This window comes from Spermophilus citellus (genome assembly GCF_964194105.1).
Source record: "Spermophilus citellus genome assembly, chromosome: 11".
Classification (NCBI taxonomy): Eukaryota; Metazoa; Chordata; class Mammalia; order Rodentia; family Sciuridae; genus Spermophilus; species Spermophilus citellus.
Genome location: NC_138192.1, coordinates 34629367 through 34648596, shown reverse-complemented (window position 1 = coordinate 34648596; position 19230 = coordinate 34629367).

Here is a 19230-nt window from a genome sequence, read left to right as displayed (position 1 = left end):
CTCACTTTTCCAAATTCCCTGGTTACTAACCATAGCACATGACCAAGATCTGGCCAATAAGATGAAAGCAAAAATCATTCATTGGGTGGGGCTTCTGAATGTCCCTTGTACAAGGGACACAGGTGGAAGGCATATAGCTTTAGCCCCTTACTCTTGGCTCCTCTCCTTTGACCAATGAGAGAGATACAGCTGCCGTCCTGCAGCTGTGAGAAACACAGGACCACAAACCACTACAGTGTGAATAAGTAGAAGATGGAAGTAAGCGCTCTCCTAATGACATCCTTGACCAGTTGCATCTGCCCGGGCCCATCTTTCTCTAGAGCTCTTATTGCATGAGAAAAGTAAACTCCTATGTGTTTAAAACAGTTCTTGTTCACTTAACTTGTAAATAAGGACATTCCTGAATGATGTATTCAGGAAACACTAATGATAAATACTTAGATTATCATATGACTATATGTGCAAAAAAAAGTTTTATTTTATTTTTTATACTGGGGATTGAATTCAGGGGCACTCAACCACTGAGCCACACCCCAGCCCTTTTTTTTCTATTTTTATTTACAGACAGGTTCTCACTGGGTTGGTTAGGGCCTCACTGAGTTGCTGAGGGTGGCTTTGAATTCATGATCCTCCTACCTCAACCTCCTGAGCTGTTAAGATTACAGGCATGTACCACTGTGCCCAGCTCAAACAAACAAACAAACTGACAACAACAACAACAACATCAACTTCTTAACAAAATATCATCAAGTAGAATTTGGTAATAGATAAAAAAGAATTTCAATGGTGACTAAGTGGGATACAAGACTGGTTCAAGATTTAAAAATCGATCAATGGGATCTATTGCACTGACAAGCTGTGAAAGGACCACGAATTCAACTTTTAGACTGCACCCAAGAAACACAAAGTTATTGGTCAATACAAACACTTGCTGTCTTCATAGCAACACTATTCATAATAGTCCAAAGTAGAAACAATACAATGTGTATCAACTGATGAATAAATAAAATATGGTACTTCAGACAAAAAAAAAAAAGGACAAGTTTACAACAGGTTTAAGATCTTAAATGGCTTCATTTTTTAATCTAAAACTGACAGCACTTAATTCCAAAAAATATGATAAGTATTATGATGGGCAAAAGAGGTTGTTTTTAATGGACATAGAAGGGCTGAAGAAAGCAGAAACAAAGAAACAAAAAGTAGACTATTTCAAAGTAACTTCCCTCACAAATCAGGGACAAGAAGACCAGTAGAAAAATAACTGACTGGTTGGTTGATTATCATCAGATGGTTTCAGGTTACGTTTTGTAAGGATTAAGGGGTGTAAGGATTAGAGCAGACGGACTTCACTGTCACACTGATTGGCCTGTTTGGGAAATTTGACTATCTCTTATTCTCCTCAATTCTCTGAAGGTCAGAGAACAGTGTGGTTTGGGTTTGTTGATGTGGAACTTTAGCAAAGGTGACTCCATTTTGATTTTTAGCCTGATCTGTTGGGGCTGACCTCACTTCCTATACATTTTATTTTTATTTTTTGGTACTGGGTATTGAACTCAGGAGCACTCGACCCCTGAGCCACATCCCCAGCCCTATTTTGTATTTTATTTAGAGACAGAGTCTCACTGAGTTGCCTAGCACCTAACTGTTGCTGAGACTGGCTTTGAACTCAGGATCCTCCAGCCTCAGCTTCCCCAGCTGCTGGGATTACAGGCATGTGCCACTTCTCCCGGCTCCCCTCCTGAAATTTTTATTGAATGAAACTGAAGAAGAAAAAAAATCATATGATCATTTGACCCAGAGAAATTATTTGATAAAATATGACATGATTTATGGTGAAAATGCTCAGAAAACTAGGACTTGGAGGGACTCTCTCAACTTAATAAAGCACCAGCTGCAAGAAACTTTCAGCTCACAGCATTCTTAATGGGGGAAAGTTAAATGATTCCCCCTTGACCTAGGGAACAAGGCATGGGGTCCACGCTCTTCCTCTGCTGTTCAACACAGCACAAGTAGTTCTAGCCAAGGGAAGTAAATTAGAGGAAATTAAAAAAGCATACAGATGGGGCTGGGGTTGTGGCTCAGTGGTAGAGCGCTCGCCTAGCATGCATGAGGCACTGGGTTGGATCCTCAGCACCACATAAATGTCAAATAAAGATACTGTGTCCACCTAAAACTAAAAAATAAATATTTTTTTAAAAGGCACACAGATAAAGAAAGGTAGAAATGAAATCATTCCTATTTTCAAATGACAGGATAGTCTACAAAGGAAATCTTGATGAAAGAAGTCAGAGTGGATTTAAATAAATAGAAGACAAATAATGATAAATTTATGGGTTGGAAAACTCAATGAAAAGATCAGTTTTTTCAAAACTGATATGTAATTCAATTCCTCTCAAAATCCCAGCAAGAAAGTTTATAGATGTATATAAGATTGTCCTAAAACTGATATGATTTTAGGCAAAGGAACTAAAATAGCTATTTCACCTCAACTATTGGGACACCAGTGGGTATATTGCACTAGAGTTCTGAACTAGCCACCCGGATAGCTCAAGCCCCACAAATTAAAGGACACAGTCTCCAGTGGACACAGTGACAAGAACATTCCTCAGGACACCCACAGTTCTGACTATCAAGCTACAAATCCAGGGAGTTACCATGGTTTCAGGTTTGATAATGCACTAGAATGACTCACATGACTCAGGAAAGCCCTGTACTATGAGTACAGTTTTATTATAAAAGATTCAAACCAGGAAGAGCCCCATGTAGAGACACATGGGGTGAGGTCTGGGAGGGTCCTGAGTGCAGCGCTTCTCCCCGTGAGTCATGTTACATCACCATCTCGGCATATTCATGCACTCATCAACCAGGAAGCTTCATTAAGCTTCAGTGTCCATAGTTGTTACTAAGGTTTCATCAAGGAAGCATGACTGATGGCATTTCTTCAATCTCTGGTTCTCTCCCCAATCCCAGAAGTTAGAAGGTTAGGTGATACTCATATGGCTGGAACCCTGGTTACATGGTTGGTCTTTCTGGTAACCAGCCTCTGTCCCGAGCCAGAGTTTATGTAGCATAAACTCAGGTCGGATCCACGGTAATAATATGAATAACAGACATTCCTATTTCTTAGGAAATTCTAAGGATTTAGTCTTTTCTTCCAAGATACAAGGGTAAAGGCCACTCAACTTCTTTAAACAACTTTGGAAAAAAAAAAGTGGGAGAAATCTCTTCACTTGCTTTTAAGGCTCAACCATGAAGCATGTAATTGACTCTGTTGGGTATTGCCGAAGGAATAGACACACAGATCAAAGGAGCAAATTAGAGAACCCACAAAATGACAAATATAAACATGGCTGTGACCAAAGATATGCCTTTTGACAAAAGTGCAAAGGCAATTCAATAGAGGAAAGGGAGTCATTTCAGTCAATGGTGCTGGAGAAATTGGATATTGATAAACAAAAAAATAAACCTAAACCTTTTACAAAAAGTTTTCTAAAGTCAAAACTTAAACTCAAAGTTCAGATAGATCATAATTTTAAAAGTTATAAAACCAGAAAGCTATTAGAAGATAATATAGGGGAAAATCTGTGGGATCTAGAGCTTGGTTAAGTGTTAAATATGACCCTCAAAATACCATCCTTTAAAGAAAAAAAATGGATCATTTGGATGTCATTGAAATTAAAAATGTTCATTCTTTAAAAGCCTATTAAATGGATAAAAAGACATGCTGCAGATTGTGAGAAAATATTTGCAAAGCACTTATCTTGCAAAGAATGATTATCTAGTATATATAAAGAGCTTTCTTAACAATGAAAAAAGAAGCAACCCAATTAGAAAATAAATAAACCACATTAAAAATATATTTCACTGAAGAGATCCATTTGGCAAATAAGCAAATAATGAGATGTTCGATATCATTCCTAGTTAGGGAAATGCAAATTAAGATCATGATAAGATATCACTATACACCTTTTAAAACAAAAATAAAAAATAGTGACAATACCAAAACACAGGCAAGGGGCTGGGGTTGTAGCTCAGTGGTAGAATGCTTGCCTAGCAAGTGTGAGGCACTGGGTTCGATTCTCAGCACCACATACAAAAAAAAAAAAAAAAAAAGATAATAATATGATACCTAAAAAAAAAAATGATGCAAAACCCAGGCAAGGATGCAGACAGACTGCATCTCTCATACTTAGGAACATAAAGTGGTCAGCATGGAAAATGGTTTGGCAGTTTCTTAGAAAACTAATGTATACTTATCAGATGACCTGGTAATTATATCCCTGGTTATTTAACTCAGGGAAATTAAAATTCATGTTTACACAAGGACATGTACACATTGTTCATATATTTGTTTGCAATAGTCAAAAACTGAAAAAGGACTTAAAATCAGCATACTATAGTGATGCAGCCACATTAATGTTTACAGTAGCTCAATTCACAATAACTAAACTGTGGAAGCAAACTAGATGCCCTTCAATAGAGGAGTGGATAAATAAACCGTGGCATATATACACAATGGAATATTACTAAGCATTAAAAGAGAATAAAATCATGTCATTTGTAGGTAAATGGATGGAGTTGGAGAATATCATGCTAAGCAAAGTAAGCCAATCCCCCCCAAAACAAAGGCTGAATGTTTTCCCTAATAAGAGAATGTTCATCCGTAATGGTGGGGGGGTAGGGGGTAATGGGAAAACTGGAGGAACTTTGATTGGGCAAAGGGGAGGAAGAATAGGAGAGGAGACATGGGGGCAGGAAAGAAGGTGGAATGAGATGGTACATGTATGACTGCACATATGGTGTAACTCTACATGGTATACTACTAGAGAAACAAAAAGCTGTGCTCCATTTGTGTACAATAAACTGAAATGCATTCTGCTGTCATGTATAACTAATTAGAACAACAACAAAAATAAATAAATAAATAAATAAGTGGGCTGTTTAACTATCTAACGGGGAATCCAAGCTGATTGTGTGGTCCTATCTGAAAGGTACATGGGATAATAATTGGATGTGAAACAGAAAAAGAAGAATTGGCTGAACATGCTATTTAAAAATAAGCTTTGAATCTAATAAAAGGTGAACATTAAAAAAAAAAAAATGAAGTCAATGAACATAGTCCCCAGTAGGTGAATATTTGAACAAACTGTGATCCATCCATCTATACCTGGAATACTGTTCCACGGACTATTGACAGAGGAATGATCTATGAATGGATGCAACATTTTGGATGGATTTTATGGATATTACACTGAGTGAAAAAAGCCAATCTCAAAATGCCACATACTCTATGATTCAATTTGCATAACATTCTCGGTATGAACAAATCATTAGAAATAGAGAACAGGTTAGTGGTCGCCAGGGTTAAAGGATGGCGAGGCAATTATGCTAGTCAGTTTTTCACTTCTGTGACCAAAAATACCCGACAAGGACAACTTAGAGAAGGAAAACTTTATTTTGACTCATGGTTTCAAAGGTTTAGTCTGTGGTTGGCTGACTCCATATCTCTGAGGCAGAACATCATGGCAGAGGGGCATGGTGGAGGAATGCTGGGAGGATAGGGAAGGGGCCACAGGGCAGATGAGCTCTCCTAGGGCACCCCCAGTGACCCATCTCCTCCATCCATGCCTCACCTGCCTGCGGTTACCACCCAGTCAGTCCATTCAAACAAGGGTGGACTGATTAGGTCGAGGCTCTCATGTCTAATCACTTCACTTCCTACATCAACACAGAAGCTTTTGGAGGACTCCTCATATCTAACCCATCACAGGGAGGGTGTGGCCAAGAAGGGGCAGAAGCAGGGAGGCCTTTGTAGGACTATGGTTCCATGATGGCTACTATAAATGTAGACATTTGATAAAATGGCAAAGAACTATACAACCATCCCTCAGTATCTACAGGGTTTGCTTCCAGGACCCTCCACAGATACCCAAATCTGTAGATGCTCAAGTTCCTTAGATAAAATGGCATAGTGTTGTCCACATAATCTTCCCCACACTCTCCTATGTCTTAAACCATCTCCAGATTACTTATTCTACCTCATACAATGTGCATGCTGTGTCAATAGTTGTTATGCTATACTGTTTAGGGGATAATGTCAAGAAAAAAAAATCTGGATATGTTCAGTACAGACACAATATTTTCCCAAATACTTTTGACCTGCTGCTGGGTTGAATCTACAAATAGGGAACCTGCAAATATAGAGTGCCAGCTGTACACGTGCACTGTCCCAGTGTCACATTCCTAATTTTCACATGGTACTAGATTTGGTGGAAACTCAGTGAAGGACACAAGGAACCTCTATTAGTGTAAGTAGTTAGCTAGGGAAGATCAGGAATGGAAGGAGGAAAAGTGGCGACAGAGGGTAGCAACTGCAAAGTGCCCTTAACTGTGAATTAACCCAAAGGTATCAGTCTGCTGCCACATTGCAGAAGGAGGCTCAGCACCCTCTCCTATAGATTTACAGGTCACGTCATATTCTCAAAGCCACACTGCATCACAAACTGACCTGAGGGTCAGTAGACCATTATCTGACCTTTTGCCGAGGGGTGCTAGGCCAGAAAGGGCAAGATGATCCAAGTACCCAGGTGCATGCCCAATTTTAACACAGTGTAGGCATGAGAATTCCCCCAAATGGGCAACAACAGCTACACAAAACACCGGGTCCAAAGAGGTGTGGGCCGAGGTTTTGTATCCATACAGGTTCCCACAGCCCATCCTAACAGAGGCCCCGGCTTGATCATTTCAGTGCATTTCAGTCTCTTGCCCATCTGGCTGCCCCTCTCTCTGGGGTCTATCTCCCTTTCTCTGCCTTGTAGTAAAACTGCCCTACATGCCATCTGTCTCTGCCTCGTTGTATACTTCTCTGTCTGTGCCGGGGAATTACCTAATCTTAGACAATTATACCCAAGGGAGGAGGACCACAGGGCTCCACTGTTGACTCAACCTCCTGAAACACTACCCTGCCACTTTAGGTGAATTTGTTGTTATTTCAAAGTGACAGGGAAAAATGATGAAAAAAATAAAGACTTCTTTAAAACAAAAAAGTATAACCGAGTGTGTGGATCTTCTTGTACATCTTTGCATGCGGTCGGGTTGCCATGAGGGTACACTGATGATGTCAGAAGGAATTGACCCAGAGGAGGCTCCATGCAGCTTAAGAAGGTGCAAATAATGCAAGCTTGCTTCCCCTCCCGCTCTGCTCTCCTGCTGCTCCTTCATCAGGTGCTGTGAGTGCATTCTGCATCAAATGCTGTTGAGTCAGGGGAGAATAAGGCTGCTGCCTTGGGAGACAGCCCAAGTGGAGTAAGTGGAGTAAGTGCTGGGAGACCTCACGCCCAGCTGGGGGACCCAGGAGGCTTCCTAGAGGCAGAAGTCTTCAACTAGGTCTAGAAAGATGAGCCGGAATTGAAGAGTCAAAGACAGTGGGAACAGCTGGTACTAATGCTGCAGGTAAGGGTTGGCAGGCTGGATTGGGGCTGGGTTCAACCTGGAAGCTCAGGGAGAAGACAGTGCAGAGGCAGGTGGGAGTGGGAGGAAGGGAAGGCTGTGCATTAATTTAAAATATTTGGAGTTTAGTCTAAAATTTCTGCAGAGGCAGTGAAAGGCAGAAGAGTGGCCTTTACAGATAAACATTTCAGAAATGTCTCCCCTGGGCATTGGAGAGAACAGATTGGAGGGGGAAGGCTAGGGTCTGACCAAGAGTAGAATGCAGGTTGGAAGTGGGGAGGCCTGTGCAGGGGCAGGCTGTGGACAAGGAGAATAGAGCTCAGGAAACGGTCTTGGGCCACAGAGCTGAACAAGGTTTATAGACACAATGCAGCTGTACTGGTTAGTATGTTTTAGGGCACCCATGGGAGCTAAGCCCCCTGTCCAGGCCTCTTCTAAGAATCCCTGGAATGCAACTCCCTCCAGGCTGCCAAATTGTCCCCATTTGGACCCTGGGGCAGAGCAGGCCTCGGCTCTCTGAGTTGCTGGGCCAAAAGCCTGCTCACTGCTTGGGAATGCCTTAGTTTCTGCAGATGGCCTGTAGGAGGGTCTGCCTTCTAGAAATGGTAAGTCATGTGTTGGCTGAAGGGACCTCTCCCCTCCCAGGCAGATGCAGCTGTGGTTAGTGAGGCCCCAGGAATAGGTTCGGTCACTGGTGGCCTAGGCCAGCAGCCTGACTCCAGGGAGTTTCAGCAAACCAGGTCCTCCACTGACCCCAGAAACCAAACAGAAGAGGTCAAGGCGAGGAGCAGGAAAAGAATCTTAATCAACCAAACCATATTGGGAAGGTAAAGTGAGATGCAGCATCTCAGCCCTGTCTTTGGGGGTGCAGATAAGAGCTGTAGGTTTAAATAGAGGAAGATTTGGGGGCTGGGGCTGGGGCTCAGAGGTAAAGTGCTCACCTACCATGTGTGAGGCACTGGGTTTGATCCTCAGCACCACATAAAAACAAATAAGTGAAATAAAGGTATTGTGTTCAACTACAATTAAAAAATAAATATTTAAAAACAATTAAAAAATGTCTCCCGACTTAAAATGGTGAATCTGATGCTAATATTCCTCCCTTAAAAAAAAAAAAAAAAAAGAAAAAGATTTGGGGCATGAGATGAGAGATCTGCATAATTGAGCAATCTTGGGCAAACTGCAGTCTGGTTGATCCTTATTTTAGTTCTGGTTCTGCAGGTATCTCTGGAGGAGTCCTTATCACATGAGGGGGCAATTTCCATTTGCTGCTCAGATGTTTATCTATCAGACCTGTGATCCTGGCAGGGGACAATTCAGTGTGCCTGTGAGACAATTGCTCAGACTTAGGGGGCTGTCCCATCTTGGAGTGATGTGCCTCCCTCCTGCTGTTTCTGAAAGGTGTAGGAACAATGGGTAAAGACTTCTAGGTACCACTCCAGGAGTCTGCAACAGGGTGCTGCAAATCTTGCCTCACGGCTTGAAGAGAGGTGCTATAGATCAGGTAAATTTAGGGCTAAAAACCTTGTAATACCAGTTTTAATTTTATTTAAAAAATATTTTTTGTTCATTTTTAGGTATACATGACAGATACCAGTTTTTAGATGAACATTCCTTAAATGATTGACATGACTAGGTGCAGAGCTTTGTAAAGGAGACCTACACAAAATGAAGGCAAAACCGCCAAGTTTTATCCTCTTTCAGTTACCCATAGGGCATCTGCAGTCCCCGTTAGGAACTCACACAGGCAGTTGCTCTTCTCCTTGTGTATCTACATGTGTATTTGCCAAAGCCAATTCAAAATGTCTACTTTGTGTAGGATTTTCTCCCACTTGCAGAAGTTCGAGCAACTGGCAGAACTTTATTATGTTAGTGTTATCATCTACTATGAGGGATGCATAGAGCATTAATCTCCTTCAGTCCTATGCACAGGCACCAATTTTATTTTCTTTTATGTCCCTAGCATTCATTTGCTCAGGCTTCAGTGAATGCTGGTTGTGGAGATTTCACTGCCTGAGAGGTAGAATTCACTGTAAATAGCCACTGCAGCTACACATAGAGGTAGCCTATGCTGAGGCTTATCACATTGCAAAAACCATCTTCATCTTCAAGTTTTCAGGGGTTCGCACAAGTTATCACATATATTTACATAGATATATAGTGATCCATAATTTATATGATATAGACATATAAATAGACATGATAGACATGGGATAATATTTGAAATGTTAACCAATTCTTCTACCCTCCACATTTCCTGTTATTTCTGCTCTACTTTTTTCAATTCAGTGAGTTCTCTGTTTTCATTGCCTTCAAGGAATGGATCAAATCCTTGACTTTTTTCTTTCTTTTTTTTCTAGTGGTGCTGGGGATTGAACCCAGGGCCTTAAGCATGGGAGGCAAGCACTCTACCAACTGAGCTATATTCCCAGCCCAGTCCTTGACTTTTGAACCTTTAAAAGCTTGAATCTGTGTATAAACCAGGCAACAGGAGCAATACCTGCTGTGTGAACTGAGAGCAAGGCCACTGCCTGTCCCATGTGAAAGCCATTCTTTTGGTGGGATTTGGGTGGGGGGGATTAAAGGCAGTGAAGAGGATTTAAATCCTTCTCCGTTTCCCAAAGACCCTGGCTTTGATGTCAGGACCAATCCCCAGGGACAGGGAGACACTGACAGAAATCCCAGCTAGGTCTGGGAGAATCTGAGAGCAGAGGAAACCTTCTGCCTGTTTTTTCTGGGTAATGGGCCCAGGGAAGCCTCAGAGGGCTGCCTGCAGCTCCCCTATGGAGCAAAAAACACCTATGTCTGTTCACTTGCCCGAGACACCCCATCCAAGGGGAGTCTCCAAAGCCCAAGTCATAAATGATGGAGAGAATATCTCTCCCATGTCCTGGAACAGACTATGATGTAACTGGGTGGGTGACCCAAGGGACCGAGACTGGAGAGAGAAGGGAAGGAGCCACCAGCTTGCTTTGGCTCAGAGAACTGATAAGAAGACAAATGGGAGGGCCAGAGCTTTCTAGGAAATGTGAGCAGGGGCAGAAGTGACTGGCCCATTGGGGAAACCAGAGCTTAAAAAAGAAGCGTAAAGGAATCTTGCATAGCTGGGATTGTGGGTTGAGATGCACATCTTTTCAGTCATTTTTTATTTAAGGCAGCATTGTTGGGTTTGAGGGGCAGAACCATTGAATTGAACATTGTCAGATGTTTACTTAGAATGAACAAAAACGATTATTATGTTCTATGTGCTCTTCTGTAGAATATAAGATGTGGAAAACATGATTTCACTGTGAGGGTGACACTGGCCACCTGTGCTTTGGTGAATGTGTGTCTCTGTCTGCTTGCTGCACTGGCTGCCTGAGGTCCAGCCAGGCCCTGCTCAGCTGTGTCCCCAGCGACTTTCACCAGCTTTTGTGATTCTGCAAGAAGGTAGGGGTGGTAGATGCTGCTTGTAGAAACAATGCAGGCCACATGATGAACGTGAGTTAAACATGGCCAATGACTTATAAAATCCTGGGCCTCACTCAGGCCTAATATAAAGTCCGAGGAGGTGACAAGGGTGGGACATATGTGAAAAGACAGACAAGCAGGAAACTTTGGACAATTGCCCACTGATGAGATCCCAGCTCCAGGCAGGTCTTGCCCTCCACCTTCCATCTTTTTGATGCTGAGAGCCTTTCTAAGTTTGGGTGGAGGGTTTCCATAACCATTCTGGTGGCTACCATGAGTATATATTTGCTGAGCACCTGATCTGTGGCCAGCCTCAAGGAGGGAACTGGGGGTCAGAGCTAACCAGATCCAGTTCCTGCCTGCACCCCGACAGGAGCCATAGTCCTCTTAGAAAAGAGGACTGTGAATTGCATGTCCTTAACCTCTATACCACAGTTGAAGGCTGTGGTCTCAAACACATTCCTTCTACTCAAGGGCACCCAACATCCAGTGGAGGTTGTTGTCAGTTCTCAACTTAGCATCTGAGCAAGAAGTGATTCTTCTCCCAAATGACTGTGACCTCCTCCCTCAACTCTGGTCATCACTCGGCCAGGAGGGGCACACAGAACGTACTATCAGGTTAAGGACTGGGTGTCACGTCACCCTTCCTTCCACAGGGATGGAATGTCTTCCAGGTGTATGGGATGCTGGGTGTATGAGAAGGCAAGCACAGGGTTCTGGAGGAAAGTCACTTGGCCTAGTTGAGTTAGCTGGCCAAAGAAAGTTCTTGGAGGAGAAGATGCCTAAGTGTGTTTTTAAGGGTGAGGAGGGGTTGCCAAATTACTGGGTAAAGAAATGAAGAGAGGAGAGCTGGCTAAGTTGGGTATGTGTGTACCTGTCTGTCACTAAACCAGGTCTGTTTTGTCTACTGTGCAGCGTGACCATCACTGAAATGAATTTTGCAAAAGGAAAAGTTTATTCACAGCTGGATACAGGAGGGTAGGTGTCAAGTGGGCCTCCCCAGGGATAGGGCTTACAGGTATGGGCTGAGGTGTGGGGAAAGGTAATTGAGGTTAGAAATTTGGAGGTCTGTGTGTGTGATCACTTCATCACCTGTTACCATGATGACACATACGTCCAAGGTCTTATCTACACCTCTAAAATTGGTGCTTTTCAAGTTGACTAGAAGCAAGCGATTAAGAGTAAGTAAAGCAGGTTAAGCCAGGAGGGTTTTACAGTTCGGATCTTAAATATCCCTCAAAGGCCATGTGTCAAGGCTTGGTCTCCAGCCCATGACACTCTTGGGAGGTGGTGGGAACTTTAGGAGGTGGCGCCTAGTGCAAGGAAGTTGGGTTACTGGTGGTGTGCCCTTGAGGAGGATATCGAGAGCCCCGCATCTTCTGCTTTGTCTTTGCTTCCTGGCCACCATAAGATGAATATTTTGCCCCCACACCCACAAAAAGCATGGCTTAATATAGGTCCAGAGTGATGGGACCAAGTGGCCATAGACCAAAACCTTTGCAACCATGAGCCAAAACATATCTTTCCTTCTTATAAGTTGATTTATTTCAGGTATTTTGTCACAGCAATGGGAAGTTGGCTAATACAGAAGGTCATTCAGGTTTTTCATCAGCCTCATGTTTTTAGGAAGGATATATTCAAAATCCCATCTGAGTAGCAGATGTCTTTAGGCAAGACTGAGAGGAATAGGCAAGCTTTGGAGTTGGGGAGTCCCTTTCTCTCTGAATGTTCTTTGGAGTTCTAGGTATGCCCACTAGATTAAAAAAAAATCACCCAGACCCACAATTAGATTAGATCTATAAGATGAACTTAGAACAAGGGAAAAAAAGATAAAAGGAAAATAAAGAAATGAAAACTCATTATCAGGAAAGCAGGAGAAATCTGGTAGAGTGGAGAGTTGCTGTGGGTTTAGTTCCAATTGCTCTACATTCTCACCCATGTTTGGTGTTTTCAGTCTTTTAAATCTGAGCCTTTTTCTTTTTTTTTTTTTTGGATGTATGTAGTGTCAGCTCATTTGTGATTTCAAGTTACCCTCCCCCAAAAGACTAAAGTTAAACCTCTTACGGGCTTATTGCCATTTGTAGATCTTCTTAAGGTTTCTTCAAATCCTTTTTTAAAATGGGCTCTATATCTTCTTATTATTAAATTATAATAATTCCTTATATATTCTGAATAAGAGTGATAATAATTCCTTATACATTCTAAATACAGGATGTCTGTATCATGAATAGTTTTATCTGAGTGGATCACCCTTTTGATTTCATAATGTATCTTTGGAAGAGCAGGTTTAAAAATTTTTAAGTCCCATTAATCAAATTTTAATGGTAGCTTAATATTCAAGATAGAGACAAACCAGAATTTGGAAGTTTGGAAACCAACCCACGTTTAGACATTTATATTGTTTCTAAAATCATTATTTTACTTGAGAGGAATATCTTTGTACTTACAACTGTGTTCTAATGTAGTCTCAGATACATCTCAGGATGCAAATGTTTAAAAGGTTTTTGTTATATGCCTTGAAATTGCTTTTCTAAAGAATGCCTTGTGGGGCTGGGGCTGGGGCTCAGTGGTAGAGCACTTGCCTCACACGTGTGAGGCACTGGGTTTGATCCTCAGCACTACATAAAAATAATAAATGAATAAATAAAGATATTGTGTCCATCTACAATAAAAAATTAATTAAAAACGGATGTCTAGTAACCTTGTCAATAAAACCCAGACTTATCTTCTTAGTTGTCTCATAGCTTGCTAGTCTATAGATTAATGAAACTTTAGAAATCCTTAAAAATAGATGATGCAATCTTGTCTCTGCACTTTATTTAGTAAGCCATTTTTTTTGGGGGGGGGGTGTAGATAATACAAAGATAATGACAGTGAATTTCCAGTGAGCATTTGCAAAGACTGGGATCTTATTTCTATAGGAGCTAAGCAGTGATTTATAGAAGGAGGTGCTGGGCAAAGGGCTGTTTGCTTTTCTACACTTCTATTTACCCATCTGTAAAGCTGGCAAAGGTCAGCCTACTGTGTCTCAGCAGCAATATGGGCCACGTGACAGCGTGTCATTGTAACAGCTACCATTTCCCAAGTCCTCTCAGTCTGGGAACAGGGACTAATTAGGTTACCTCTAATCCTCCACACAGCCTGGTCTGTTGAGTGTTTTTGCTTCATTTAAAAGGAGTGGGTCGTGACTGGCCCATGGCCTTAGACTAATACTGATGGAGCCAGGGCCCTCTATTCTAGAGCCTGAGCTGCTCCTGTTGTTTTACCTTTTAGACATACCACAGACCACACCGGGGCCAACAAAGATTTCAAGATATGCAGGAGAAACACAAGCAAGTGGTCATCTTGAAAAGTTGTTTTGCTCTTGGAGAATTCATTGCTGGCGCCAGAAGGAAGGAACTTGCTTACTTATTGCCAGAAGCCTTGTTAACATTCTCAAGCTAGTTGGTAGCTCAGTAACCAGCCCATTCCCACAGGCCCCTCCTGCAGGGACTGGTGACAGTGCATCTAAACAGTAGGTTTGGAAGTTGGGGGTGGAGGGAGGGTCATTTCAGAGAGTTCTTTGAAGGGCTGCCCTCTCCTTTCTAAAAGGATAACTTCAAGGAGACTGGATAGGCCTGGGACAAGATAGACAGGCTTGGGGGAGATGGACAGTCTGGGGGAGATGGACAGGCCTGGAGAAGATGGCCAGGACCTGGGAAGATGAACAGGCTTGGGACAAGATGGTCAGTCCTTGGGAAAGAGGACTGTGAATTGCATGTCCTTAACCTCTTTCCCCAAGTTTCTTCTTAACTCCCACTCCTAATCTAGGAACTCGTATTTCATATATAGCCTAGAATAGTCTGGGTTTATGCCTATTTTCCAAGTATAATTATTTATTTTCCTTTTCACTTGAAACTATCCCAATTTGTGCACTCCTTATTACTGCAGATGAGGCAGGAGAGACAGTAGAGACTAATTTGGAGATTCCCCTAGAATTAAGGCTGCATTATGATGTCTCTCAGAAGGATGCTATTATGACAGTGGTACATTAGTCATGTCTCTTTTGATTACAAGTGATCTCAAATTGGATTTAGCAAAAAAAATAAATGGATTGACTCTTATAGCTGGATAGTTGCAGATGGGAGTGGGCAGGATTCAGGAATGACTGGGACCAACTTCTCAAGTAATATCCTTCATTCTGCTTCTTAGCCTCTGTTTCTCTGTCTTTGTTTTGCCATTTCTCCATCTTTCCATCTCTCTACTCTTGTTGACTGAAGCTTTTAGGTAGATCTTTCACATGGTAGGCTAGCTGGCCTCTGGCAACCTAAAATTTATTCTCCCTGCTTAGCAAATCTAGCAGAAAGAGGAACTTCTGGACCCACAAACTAGATCAGTCCAGAGAAGGTTCCAATGAGCTCTGCTTGGGTCATGTACTCATGTGTCCATCCTTTAAGCCCATGGTATTAGCATATCAGGGTGCAAGGGACAAGACTGCACTAACCACACTACCTCGGTTAATTTTGGGTTGCTATAACAGAATGCCTGATACTGAGTGATGAATGAAGAAAAAAAGTTTACTCAACTTACTTTTTTTTTTTTTTTTTTTGAGACTGAAAGTTAAACATTGGGTGGCCTCACTTGACTGGCCTTTGGTGAGGGCTTTCCCTGGTAGAGAAGTGGAAAAGGAAACAGCTACAGATAGAAGGGTCTAAACTCATGGGATGACCTCAGTTTATGGCAATTGGCTCTCATGATAACTAACCTGATTCCGGGAGAACAGTACTAATACCTTTGGAAGACAGAGTCCCCATGACCTAATAACATCCACTAGGCTCTTTGCATGTTCTCAAGCTCCGGACTTCTAGCATATGAGCTTCTGAGGGACAGACAAACCTTCAAACCATAGCATACTCTCAATAGGAAGGAGCTCCAAATGAAAGCAGGACAATTAGCAGAGGAGACCAGAGTTATACCATCTGCCAGCTACTATATATAGCCATCATTGTCAGAGTCATTTCCAATATTCCCAGGGCTTGGTAGATATTTCCACAACATTCTAAACCATATTATAGATGAATATTGAATAGTTGAAGTAACACACCTAAGGATGGAAAAGGGGCAAACCGGGGAGCCAATTTCTGACCCCAGGTCTGTTTGCCCTTTTCATAAACTCATGGAACTTGAAAACGGCAACATTTTATAGATGAGAGGGAGGGAGGATAATTTGAGTTAGAGAGCACTTCTTAGACACTTTATCACATTTATGGTACCCCTAAATAATTGGTTCAGCCTGTAGATTCTTCTAGATGCTGGACCAGACAGCCCCTTCCTGTCCTAAGAGGTGAAGCCTGCTGTTCTAGAAGGGAGGTATGAAGCTGGTCTATTCAGGGCCTGGGTGCTGACTGTCTCAGAGCAGGACCTACCAACCAAATACCTTTGGTAAGTTTATCTGAGTATCTATCTATAAAAGGGTAGCAAAAAATCCTGCTTTTGTCAAACACAGGATTATTTTGACATCCAAAAATGTATAAATAATAGAAATCTTGCTTCATAAGAGAATTATGCTGCTGCTGCTGCTGCTGCTGCTGATAGTGCTCGTTCAGAGCCTTTAATTCTTGAATTATAAAAGGGAACATGGGGGAATGCTGTTTTCTTTCCAAGGGAAAGGAGGACTCCTTTTGGCTTGCCTGTGTTCCTCATGGTTTAAACAAACAAAAACAGACAGGCAGACAGACACTTTCCAATCAATGAGACACCGACACACACATGTACCAGAATGGCCAAAATCCAGAACTCTGACAACACCAAATGTTGGCATCCATTGCTGGTGTGAATGCACAATGGCCCCACCACTCTGGAAGACGGTTGGTCAGTTCCTCACAACGTCAAACATACCCTTCCCATTTATCCAGCAATTGAGTTCCTCGATATTTATCCAAGGAGTCTATAACTTAGGTCTATATGAAGACCTGTACATAGATGTTTACAGCAGCTTTATTCATGATGGCCGACCCTTAGAAATAACCAAGATGTCCTTCCATAGGTAAATGGATAAACTACTACAACCAGACCATGGAATATTATTAGTGCTGAAAAGGAACAGTCTATCAAGCCACAGAGGGACATGGAGGGAACTTAAATGCATATTATCAAGTGAAAGAAGCCAATCTGAATGCATTACATGGGTGTGATTCCAACTATCTGACATTCTGGAAATGGAATAACTATGGGGAAGGTCAAAAGATCAGTGAATGATAAGGGGTGAGGGTGTAGAGATGAGTTGGTGGACCATAAAGGATTTTTAGGTAGTGAAACTACTCGTTTGATACACTAATGGTAAATGTATGTCATTATACGTTTGTCTAAATTCTCAGAATGTATATCCCCAAGAGTGAACCTTGATGTAAACTATGAGCTTCGGGGGACAATGTTGTATCAATGTAGTTCATCAATGGCAGTAAAGGTACCATTGGGGGTGGGAGGGTTGTTGATAGTGGGGGAGGCTGTGCATGTGTTGTGGGGAGGATACAGGAAATCCCTGTATCTTCCACTCAATTTTCTTGAGAACTTAAAAACGGTTGTAGAATATTTAGTTTACTAAAAACAAACAAGCAAACATAATTTCTCCAGTCCTTGAAGTTCAAACACATGGCATATACTCTCTGACTCTGAGATTTCTCTTTCTATTTTGCCACATCTGTGGTTTCTCAATTATTGTTCTAGGAGAGTTTCTTCATTTCAGTTCGCATTTTTAATAGCATTTCTATCTGATGACTAAAATAGGACATATACAAAGTTGGGAAAGTAAAAAAACAAAGAATAAGAAAAACAAACCCCCAAATCCTCCCTCCCAAATTACTCTACCCAGAAATAGCAATCGCATTTTGCATAGTGGTTGGTTCTATTCTGCATTATTCTACCATCACGAAAAACTTCACAAGCATTATCGTTCTGGTAAACATTTCATGTATGACATTACACATAGTTTAGTTAATCATTCAGAATTATGATGGTAGCATATTGGATGTTTTCAGTTTTGCACCATTCTAAATAATGTGGTGGACATCTGTGTGGTTAAAGTGTTGCTGAAATTTTTGAATTATTTCCTGGACTTGGGATTGTAGGGTTGAAGAGTGTGAATATTTTGATGATTCTTAGACTATTGCAAACTGCTTTCTAGAAATTTTGTATCTGTTTGTACTCTGAGAAGCAGTGAGTGAGAGTTTCTGTCTCTCTGGTTTTCATAAGTAAGATAATTAAAAAAAAATCAGTTGCTGGGCACAATGGTGCAAGCCTGCAATTCCAGTGATTTGGGAGGCTGAGGTAGGAGGATAACAGGTTTGGGGAGAGCCTGGGCAACTTAGTGGGACACTGACTCAAAATGAAAAATAAAAAGGATTGCAGCTGGTAGAGCGCTTCTGGGTTCAATCCCCAGTACCATGCACACAAAAATTATTATGAAAGTAGGTCAGGAAAGGTATCTGTTGGTTTAATGAACATCTTTTTTTTGTCTGGTAAAGAGTGAAATTAAAAAAATCTATTTGTTAATTTTCAAATATCCAATTTTGTGAATTATCCATTTGTACTATTTTACCATTTATAAATAGGGCTCTTACTGTTTTTAAAATGAACTTAAAAACTATTTCTATTTACACTATTTTTTAAATGTCAGACTTCAAAACGGAAAGTTTTCCCCTTGATATTTAAAATAATGACCTATCCCGATTAAAAGAAAATAGCATATTATAAAAAATTGTGAAGAAAGTAAAAATCTCCTAAATTCTACCTCTTTGATTTGTATTAACATTTTTGAAGCATTTTCTTCTAAACTTTTATCCTACATGTGGACTGCAGTTTTTGAAGTTCAAAATTTTTAATTTTTATGCACTTAAAAACTATCATTTTAAAATTTCATATATGCTTCAATGCTTTTGTGTTTTGGGAAGTCTGATCTAGACATTAGATAAAGAATCACTTTTAAAGATAGAGCCATGGGCCAGAGGTGGTGGCACATGCCTGTAATCCCAGAAGCTCAGGAGGCTGAGGCAGGAGGATTGTGAGTTTGAAGCTAGCTTCAGCAATTTAACAAGGCCCTAAGCAACTTAGTGAGACACTGTCTCAAAATAGAAGGACATGTGGTTCTTTTGATGAAGGCAATATATTTTAGGATACTTAGGAAATGAAGGGGGAAAATATCAGACACAATGCCTTGACCCTATTGCAACTACTTTCTATTTTGATGCATGGTTGAATCTTTTGATCCTGAGTATTTAATTAATTTTTATGTGGTTGTAAGGGTACTGCATATGCAATTTCCTATCTTGCTCTTTGCACTCATAACTATGCTAT